Below are 11,036 nucleotides of genomic sequence, written 5' to 3' on the forward strand. Positions count from 1 at the left end.
TTGAGTGTAATAGCTATGAGGTAGAGGGCTAACTTAGACCCCTTGATATGTAGTAAGAACAAAGTCATCGTAGGTAACCATGTACTTCACTCATTTCCAATGAATATGTTTTGGCATCAAATGAATATGTAGTAAGAACTCTCGTTTGAGCAAAATGTTCACACTATCTAACTCTCATTTCCAATAATTATCAAAATGGATGAGTGAAATGATCAAAGTGCCCGACGAGATAAATCTCCCCAACCACTTGGGGGGCAGAGTATACAGCAAAAAAATGGTTCTAAACGAGACCCTTATATATATATATATAAAAGACCCATTATAGATAAGGAAGAAGACATTGCAAGGCACCATTTGAGTTCACGAGGATTAGTTACCCTTCTGAACATCAAGAAGGTCAAAAGGTCCTACAAGAAAAGCCTCCTAATAAAGGCTCATACCTCCATGAGAGGAAAGACCTTAGGAAGAGCATCCACCAATAAGTCTAGAGCGGCCACCAAGCCATCTAGCCAAAAAGGGTCCTAAAAGAGACCTTTGCAAAAATAGTACTATGCATAATGAGGAGAAGGACGCTTCTCACAAGAAATAATAAGCGCACACGAAACTATATAAAAGGATGACTAGAACCCAAAGGGTCAACATATCCTTATAGATGAAATCAAGGTTCACCAAAGAGAGACCTATCGAACCCCTTCGTGTGGGCTCAAAAGGACCTCAAGCATAATAAATAAAAAATAAAAAAGACCTATCGAACCCCATTTTGCGGGCTCGAAAGGACCTCAAACAAAGAGAAACAAAAGCAAATGACCACATATATATAAAAAGGTTGCGATAATGTGGCAAAACTTAGAAAAGTTCCAACTAAAAAAATGATAGGCTCAAATGAGCATACAACCAAATCGAATTAAATGATAAAAATTGCAGAATCAAAATCTCAAGGCCTCCCGCCGCGAGCATTCCACTTGGCCACCTTGGTGACGGCATGCTCACCAAAGGAGGAGAAATTGAAGCTAGGATTTTGCCTCCACATTCCATAGAGGGTGCACTATGGATTTGTATTCAATCTCAGCCAAATTCACCTCTAGGAGAGTGACCCTCTCCTACAACGTTGCAACCTTAGCTTCTCCTCCCTCAAGATTGGCTTCCAGGCGAGTGACCCTCCCCTGCAACATCACGACCTTGGCTTCCACTCTCCTCTTCTTTTTTGACGATGAAGAGGCCTTTCCCAGGGCCCTCTCAAGCTTAAGCTTGCTGTCAGTGAGTTCTATCTTAAGCTCCTAAACCTTGACCGTTAGACGGTCCCTTTCAGCGTTCGACAAAGAGAGGTCCTGCGCCAAGTCAGTGAAGCATTGAGCCACTAGAAAGGCCTGCGAGAAAAAAAAAAAAGTGATGATGACCAAAAAAATAACCCAAAATAAACAAAAAAAAAAAGGAAAGAGTAAGACCAATGTGAGACGCATGAACTCAGCCAAGTTGTGGAGTGCACAAGAGTCTCCCCAAGCTCCAACATGGAAAAATTCCCAAGACCTCTCCACTTGGTCTCAGGAATACCCTTGGCGACCCGAATATACCTATGCCCATAAGAGGCTGCCATATGACCCACCCAGGGTGTCCCCTCCGAACTAGGGGTGCCCGGCTGAGTAGGGACGGATGACCCACTCACCGAAGGAGGAGGAGGCGCAGGAACAGCGGAAAATGGGGTCGCGATGGACAAAGATTGATGGGAGCATGAGGAATAGTATCATATTCCTCAGAAAAGGGCACAAAAAATCACCCTGCCATGGCCTGCGGACCACGAGAATGAGAGGCCATGTCACGATCCATAGGGACCAAAGGAGGGCACCCCTTGGGAGATAGAGATGACCGAGGTGGGCGTCTAGATTATGGGGAAACCTCCTCAGGCACCCAATTTGCATCACCTCCGTCCGAGTGAGGCTTGACTAAAGTGACCTTCTTCCTCCGTTCGAAAATATGCCACAGCGAATCAGGATACGAAACTGTGGATAAACCATAACGGTTAAGGTTAGCCACGGTAAAGAGACGGGCAACCATTTTTTTAACGGGGTCGGCATCGAGAAAGGTGTCCACTGGTGCTTCCTCCAACTCAGGAATGTCGGGGACACCCCAGTTCTCTGCACAATCAACACAGTTACCAATAAGTTTCAAAATAACAAATTTAAGGTAAAAGGAAGAAAAGCTTGAAGTACTTACTTGGGGACGAGCAAAAGTGTTCATGTACAAAAAGGGGACCTTTCATAAAGAAAAAGTCCTGCTTCCGGGACCCCGGGTTGGATATAGAGCCCTCTATGAGGGAAACCTGGGAATTGGCTTTCTGTAGGAAATAAAAGCCTTTGGATTTAGGGGTTGGCATGAGGTTGTACATAAAGTGCACCTCTTGAGCCATCGGAGCACGTTGATTGAACTCAATGATCGCCATGTATAGGCAGCTTAAGGTCAGCCAGCTATTAGGTGCCAACTGGAGCGGAGCAAGATCAAAATGATTAAGGATCATGACAAAGAGCAGGTGTAAGGGAATGGTCGCACCCGCCTTCAGGATATGCTCACTCATGGCCACGTACCCCTGGGGGGGATTATTAGCCCGACACTTGTTGGAAGGAACATTCAACTTGTACTCCTTTCGAATATGGTATTTCTCGAATAACTCCAACATTCGGTTCTTCGACACATTAGACACAATAGAAGACGCAATAGAGGAGCAGAATCCGGCCCCTTGGGAGCTGTAACACCCTAAGTTGCTAATAAGGTTTAAGACCTTGTTTAGCGGGCCTGGAGGGCAATAAATGAATTTACATGATAATATATGAATTTGAATGAATATGTGATTAGTAATGCATGTTTAGGTGGTATATAGATGCATGTGGGCCCCGTTTGTATGTTGGGGGTAAACTGGTAATTTTTGCCCGTTGAGGGCATAAATGTGATAATTGTATTATGTGATTTGTACCACGTGAGTGTGGAGTTTTTTTATTGTGATGCACGCGTCAAGACGGTCCTAGTGAGCTAATTAGTCTAAAAGTCACAACGGGATTTTGTACCCGGCTCGGAAGGAGCCTAGGGGTACTTTAGGAATTTCGTAAGTTGAATTGAGAACTAATGGTTATAGTTATTGGCGATTGAGTAACCTATGTAACCATTTGTAACTACTTTGAGTAACAAGTTTTAGATGGAAAATGGTAGAATTGAATAGAAGTGAAAGGACTTAAGTGCCCTTGAAGGTTTAGTTAGGAAGGATTATTAGGAAGGGGTAAAGTGGTCATTTGGCCAGGGATTTAGACAATTTTCAGCTGGGATATTGGGGTACACGGTTTGGGCATTGGGTCATTTGATGGTTTTGATGAAAATTGAAGAGAAGAAAAACTAGAAGAAAGAAAAAGCTAGGGCAAGAAGAAGAAAAAGAAGAAGAAGAGTAGAAGGGGCTGAAGTGGGAGTTTAAGAGGAGATCAAGGAAGCTTTTGGGTGAATTCTCCACTTGAGGTAAGGATTTTATGCACATTTAAGATTTGTTTCTGATTTGATTTGAGAAATCTAAAGCATGAGTTAAGTTTTTAAAGTTTTGGGTTGAGTTGCTGAAATTAGAAATCAAAGGGTGGATCTTTGGGTGGGATGGTGTTTTGATCTTGATACTAGTGTTTATGGGTTGTTAGATGGTTCATATGAAGTTTTAAATTGATCTTGGGGTTTAGTTATTTGTTTGGGATGATTTAGGGAGGTTGTAGCTCGGGAAAACAGCAAGAGAAAACCCAGAAATCTGGGTTCGCGAAGGAGCGCTGCGACCCTGTTCTTGGGCGCCGCGGCGCGAGGCTGCTTCTAGGCAAGGGGGGCTCTCTGACTTGCTGGGCGCCACGACCCTCTTGGGAAGCGCCGTGGCGCTAGGCCATTTTCAGGACATGAAATTTTGCAATTTTGAGCTTTTGCTCCGGGGGTTCGGGGGATGTTTCCAATGAGTTGTTTTAGGAATTTGGGAGTCCCGAGAGTGTGGAATTGGTCCTGGGAAGTGGTTTTGAATTGATTAGTATTAAAGGATGTTTTATACGTGTTGTGACTAGGTCTTTGGAAAAGGTCGGGTTAGAGGACCGTGCTCGCGGCTTTAGTGCATCAGAAAGCTCGGAATACAAGTAAGAAAATTGTAGCACCCGAGAACAGGGCATGGGCCCATAGTGTTATTGCAGGGCATGGCCCTAGATTGTAATACGTGCTAATGTATAACCTTAAATGAATTATTATATGATTGAATGATTATTTCGAGATGTACTATATGTGTGATTATAATGAGATGAACGGCTAAGGCCGAGAGTGGCGAAGGCTGAGAACGGCCGTGGGGCGGGAAGTAACACTTAGCACATGGAGTGCTTACAGTTAGGGTGGGACCCAATGGATACATGAGTTATCCTTACGGTAAGGACCGAGACCCCAGGCTTTGGTTAGGACTCTGGGGCGGCATGGCCGTGTTTGTTCAGTCTGATGGTTTTTCTGTTTATCAGTGGATTATATGTTATTTACTATTTGAGTTTTCTTGCTGGGCTTCGGCTCACGGGTGCTCTGTGTTGTAAGTAAAAGCAAAGGGTCAGTCAACCAGCCATGAGTATGGAGAGCGTGGGGGCGGCGCGTACATTTTCGGCTTGCCTGACTGCTTTGGTTGGGGACATTTTGATAAATGGCTGTATTAACCTATTCTTTTGATAGATAATCAATTATAAATCTATTTTTGAGTTGTAAATATTTTGTAAACCTTATTTTTGGGATCCCAGACGTTTGATACTTGAAGTTTTAATGAAACTAAGCATTTTCAAAGATTACAGCCTTAACTTTTGTTTAGTCACGCTTTTGGTTCTAAAAACCTTATAAAACAAGTTAGTTGCTCATTTTTCGTTTTTAAACTCACTTAGTAACGGCTCTAAGGTAGTAGGGCATTACAGGAGCCACATGTCGCCGCACTTTCTTCGACATATCTGCAAAACCCAAGGAAAAATGTGAGGTCGAAACAGGGCACTTTACCCTCCATTTTTTCTTTCTAACAAGAGTTTTCCACCAAGTCGCTGAGAGTGGAAGCGCTGATCAAGGGTGAATCGAAGACAAGGGTTGAGGGGAACCCGAAGTGACCTCATGACAACTATAAGGGGCAAGAGGTCCAGGTGGGAGGTTTCCCTCCATGAACTCCAACTCCATCTATAGATCAAAAAGGCTCACTTTAAGGTTTGCAATGTGGTCACTAAGGTCAAAGAAGAAAGGAACTCCATCACCCCTCAAAACTGAATCTATTTCGCTCTCCACCACCTAGATTTTATGCCTAAGCTCAGCCATGTGCTCAAGGTGACGTACAGGCCTGCCTCAAAGTGTCATAGTCTGGGTTAGGGTTGTTTTCGAGGGACTCCGAGTCTGAAGATAAGTCTACAAACTCGACCCCCAAAGGAACGCCAGACTAAATGACCAACTACGGGGTACAAGCAAGGGATTGTGTGTGGATTAGCTCAAAAGGAGCTCTGGCGAAGACAACCTATTCCGAGTAGGGCTAATTTATACCCAATGAACATCAGAAAGAAATAAAGTATATCTTGAGTAAGAAAAATCAGTCACCGACATGGTCGAAAAGAAGGCCCGGGGTCAAAAGTACAGTCACGGTCAAAAGAAAGCCAAAGGTCTAAAGTACCGTCACAGTCGAAAGGAGGCCAAGGGTCAAAAGCACCATCGCGATCGAAGAAATACAAGGGGTCGAAGGTAAGCGCCTACAAAAATGAAGGAGAAAGGTATTTTAGTCTCCAAGCACCTACATGGATATTGGCATAAAATAAATGAATTTAAATAATAAAAGGGAAAGACAACCAAAATGAGTTCGTGAGGAATCGAACCCCTTACCTCTTGGAGGAAATGAAGACACTAAAACCACCAAGCTAAGGAGAGAAAATGTAAATATTATGCTTGAGATGAATGTCTATTTATAAGAACCATAAACTCACCTTAGCCATTGGATCCACTACTCGATCAATGGTCAAGAAGGGGGCTTGGCACTTGCCTTGGGATCTGCGGAGCACAATGACAGGCTCACATTCACTCTCAAAATTTCATAATAGTCTCCACCTTCAAAATGTGTTTCTGTATGTCACCAAAGTAACGAAACACACAAACACCACCTATGCTTTGAAGACACCATACCAAAAAGTCTACCGGTGAAAGACCCACATCTCGTGTTTATGGTGCTATGAAGGTCCAAAGCCACCATGACCAATGCCTCGTTGGTCTATTTGAGCACTGACTTAGTGAAAATGCCATCAAACATGGTCTCATCATTACCACTGTTTCAGCCTTGCATCATGCCTAACATAGTCGTTTCACATGAGTTGTCTTGCGAGGCACTCGTCTCGCGGTTAACTTAAAGGTCTCGCTCGGGTGCCTAGAAGCCATGATGGCCTTGCGTACCTACTACTTCACCCAAGCGCCCAGATACTGCAAACCCATGTTGCTCGCACAGCCCAGGTGCCTCACGCATCTTGTCGCCCACCCAGGCGCCTCGCGCCACCTGCCTCGCACTAGGCGCCTCACGAGATGTCAAGCTCCCACGCACCCAGGCGCCTCGACCCACCTGCCTCGCACCAGGCGCTTCGCAAGAGGTCACGCCCCTGCACACCCAGGCGCCTCGACCCACCTGCCTCGCACCAGGCGCCTAGTGAGACGTCATGCCCTTGCGCACCCGGTGCCTTGCGCCACCAACACCCACCTTCTGCCTCGCGCCTCACGCAGCATCCCGTACAAGTGCCTCGCGAGGCATGGCCACGTGCTACCAGCATCCGCCTCACGCCTCTTAGGTTCCTCGCGACCCCGTCTCGCTAGCACCACACGAGAGACCCTCACGTAATGGCCCAAGGAAACTGTCTCACGCCAACAACCCATGCACGCATCAGAATGCGCCTCGCGCCATGCACCAGGTGCCTCATGCCAACACCCCGTGCATCCTTCAGGACGTGCCTCACGCCGTGCACTTTGACACCGTGTCTCCTAAGAGGACCCATAAAGACTTCAAATCTAAAGGTAAAAACCTAAGTATAAGTCAAAAAGATCATACAGATATGAAGCATGTACGGGGTACAACCCTTAAGACCCCGGATGAATGATCCTAATATACACGCCAAACAAGTAGTGGTCATATGAGTGAGGAACCTGGTGTGGTCCACACCAGCCAATCTTTGAAACTTGTACTAAGCAGGTAGTGGAAGCACATTCAAGTACTAAAGTGGAGGTGCTCCCACAGACTCTAACCATGTACTGAAGCCGACACCACAACCTTCTTCTCCACTATGACTTGTGCCACGACCTTGACAATGTACATACAGACAATCTTCTCCCTTGGGACCACAATGTATCAGGATCAATTAGAGCCCCACTATAAATGGATTTTCACCTCCCCAGCTCAGAAGTTGGAAAATTCTTGTAATATCATACTATTCTAAGAGCCATACACGAGTTTTTCTTCTATTGTACACTTGAAAATTTTCACCAAATTTCTACAAGTTCTTTCGCAATCATTAAGTTCTGATTAATTCTTTGAGTTTTTCATCCATATTTCGTTGACGAGTTTCTGCCGTCAACATTCATAGATATGAAATCAATAACTTCTGTATGAGAAGTGAAAAGATGATTTCCTTAATTGCTTTGTTCAAAAGGTTAAATGATTGAGATCTCATTTCTGTGATTAAGTTCACGAAAATATCATTTGTAAGGAACTTAGTGGGAGATAAGGATAAAATATTGATGAGAGGTAAAACGGTAATTTGCACCCAGCTCGTTAGTAAGTCATCAATAGAGGATTGACTGTCTGTAATGGTTCTAACAATGGATAAGGTATTTATGGTTTGGAAAATACGTTCAATGAATTCAAGAGTCTAATTTCGAATCTATAGTGGAGTCACGATGAATTAATAAGGTAGTGAAATTATTCGTAAATAAATTCACGGAACTTATTGGAGCTTGATTTCATGGATCCATGGTCCTCGCATCACCCTTGAGTAAATCATCTAGTATGTCTCAATTAATTGATTTAATTATCAATTAGGATTTTTAAAGTTCACTAGGTCAATTTTGGAAAATTTACAGAGATATGAGATTTAGAGAATAAAAGAGAATATTTGGGTAAATTTATTATTATTGATAAATTGGTGTCAATATAAATAAATAATATTAAATCAAGTTTCAAATTATAATTAGTTAATTTGAATAAGGATTTAATTAATTAATTAAGAAAAAATAAATAAATAAAAGGTTTTCAATTTAGGACCAATTTGGATTTAAATTCAAAACAAAGATATTAGGCCCATGTCCATTTATGGCAGTCCAAGGTTTTATTTTTTGTATATTATTTTTAATTAATTTATATTTAAATAAAGCCCATTAAGTTGTCTATATAAGGAATGTGATATCTAGGATTTTCATAAATAAGTCAGTCTCAGTTGATTTATTGGGTAAGTGAAAACCTAGACAGTCTGATAACTCTACAAATTAGAGTTATTTTACCATATTTTATATGCTAATTGTTGCTTAGTTCTTGAGTTTTTAATTAACTTATTAAGTTTTTATGTAATTTTTAATTTATTAGTCTTATTGTAGTTTTCTAGATTTTTATATGTTTTTATAGACATTTTATTATAATATGTTGTAGTTTAATTATTTGAAATTTATGTTGTTAGATTATAAGTAAAAAAAATTGTGATTTTATTGAACTTAATTGCCAAAGTAAATTAAATTTCAATTAGTATTTTCATGGAATTAATATGAGTTCTTTTATAATTGAAAATATTTGATTCTAATTTAATATTTACTTATTGTGTAGGATGTACTTTGTAATTTTTTTCTTGAAAAAGAAGAGAAATGGAAATAAAAGTGGCATTTGTGAAGAGGAAATAACAAATTTTGGCACAAGGCCACTTTCTTTCAGCAAGGCCCAAGTCAGCCACCAACCCAGGCCCAAGTCAGCCACCAACTCAAGCCCACGTTCAGCTCCATTCAGCCCAGCCTGCTGAAGACTTCCCAGCCAGCTCAAGCTTCTCCCAACGCCTGCACCAACCTGCCGAGACACCAACAAGTCACCAGCTGCCGCCACCTGTCCAAGCAGCCATCAGCCTCCACACCCAGCCTTGCCCAGCCGCCTGCCTTCACCAAAACCCCCTTGAGCCCATCAAAGTGCTCATTTGTCCCCTATGACAAAAATGCCAACTTTTTACCATTTTTTCTACACATTTTCACCACAACATCATCATTACACCCTATAATTTACCTCTACATACCATATTTATTTTATTTAATTAATCTAATCAATTTAATTAATTTAAATTGATTATTTTAATAATCTCACTTTGGCTATAAATATGGAGTTTCAAGACCATTTTAGGGTGCTTAATTTTTGGTTACCATCTTTTTTTCTCCCATTTTCTCTCTACCATTCTCTCTTCCACTTTGGGTTTTTCAAGAGCATTTTGCAAGTATGTATGTTATTTATTTTATAATTTCTACTTTAGTTATGTGCTTCTAATCTTTTTCATAAGATTATTAAGATCATGATGAAGCAACTTGTAACTAGGTAATATTTATGTTGTATGTTGATTTCCCTTGTAATACAACAAAGTTCATGGATTTTTCTTCTACATATATTTCTTTCATCTTAAATATCTTGTATTTTAGATTGTTAGAACATATTTACACTTTGTTCTTCATTAGTGCATAAACATAATATTCTTTGTGTAAGATGTGTCATTAAATTGTACACATCCATGCTTAGAACAAAAATATTATGTTTTGCCTTATAAATAATGTTCATTGATTTATTTGTTATTTCATTAGATTGATTTACACTAAATGCTTTGAAATTATAATTTTGAAAAGTAAAGAAAAATCCTATCTTTTTATAGGAAATTTGTGCTTAAAATTATAAATCTTTTTGGAAAATGATAGTTTAAATTATTTTAACTATCACTAAAACTTGGGAATCAATATACTAATAAATATTATTAAACTTACATTTTGTGAATTCTAGTATCTTAATAATCATTTCTTTTAACACTTATTGTCAACTCATTATTGCTTTATTTTTATTCTCTTAAATAGCTTTATTTTTCAATCTTTTATTTTATGTTCATAATATTAAAACTCATCAATCTTTGGAGCTAGGTTAGAATTTATTAATTTTGGTTTAAAATAGTTTTCTTTTCGATTTTAGACAACTCCTTTGGGTTCGACCTCGTGCTTACACGAACACTATTCTATAAATACGATTCGTGCGCTTGCGAGTTATAAATTTTTAAAACATACCCGTTTTGGGTCCATCACAGTCTAATCCTTTCTTGGCCACTCACTTTCTTCTTCTTCTCTTCTCTATATCATGTGTTGAGAACCAGCCCAAACTAGTTGTAGGTTGATCAAAGGCTTGGTGGGGAAGACTGTGTTGCTGATCTTGTTCAATCTCTTGATAATACTCTACTACAGAAAGGAATCAAGGGCTAGAGAGATTGAAGGATAGAGTTGTTCCAGTTTCGCTGCGTAATGTAAGTTTTTGCTTTACTCTGTATTTGTATGAATTTCATAGGAGCTTGTTCTAGGAATTTGCATGTTTGTTTGATAATATTTAAATTGCATAAAAATAAACAAAGATCATGTAATATGTATTTCCTACAAATGTTTGTCAAGCAATGCGTTGATTTCTACTTAGTTGATAATCATAGCTCTAGGCTTCTTACCCCATGCTCTCTCTAATCTATAAACGGATACTAAGTGGTGAGAACCTCACGAAATGTTTGTCCAACATCAACATGGTGTTGATTATGGACAAAATTGAGTTCTTGATAATCAAAGATAATCTTATTTTTCCTATGCCACGATCACCAAATCCTTCAAAGAGGATTGTTGATGGTGGAACGAGCTAAAGAAAGAAGGCAAATACTACCAGACATGCTTAAGGAGAAGCTGCCTTAAGCTTCTTCCTCGAAGAGAGAATGAGAAGGAAATTCAAACAAAAAGAATAAGAAGTCCACTGG

This window comes from Humulus lupulus, chromosome 3 (genome assembly GCF_963169125.1).
Source record: "Humulus lupulus chromosome 3, drHumLupu1.1, whole genome shotgun sequence".
In the NCBI taxonomy this organism is placed as follows: domain Eukaryota; kingdom Viridiplantae; phylum Streptophyta; class Magnoliopsida; order Rosales; family Cannabaceae; genus Humulus; species Humulus lupulus.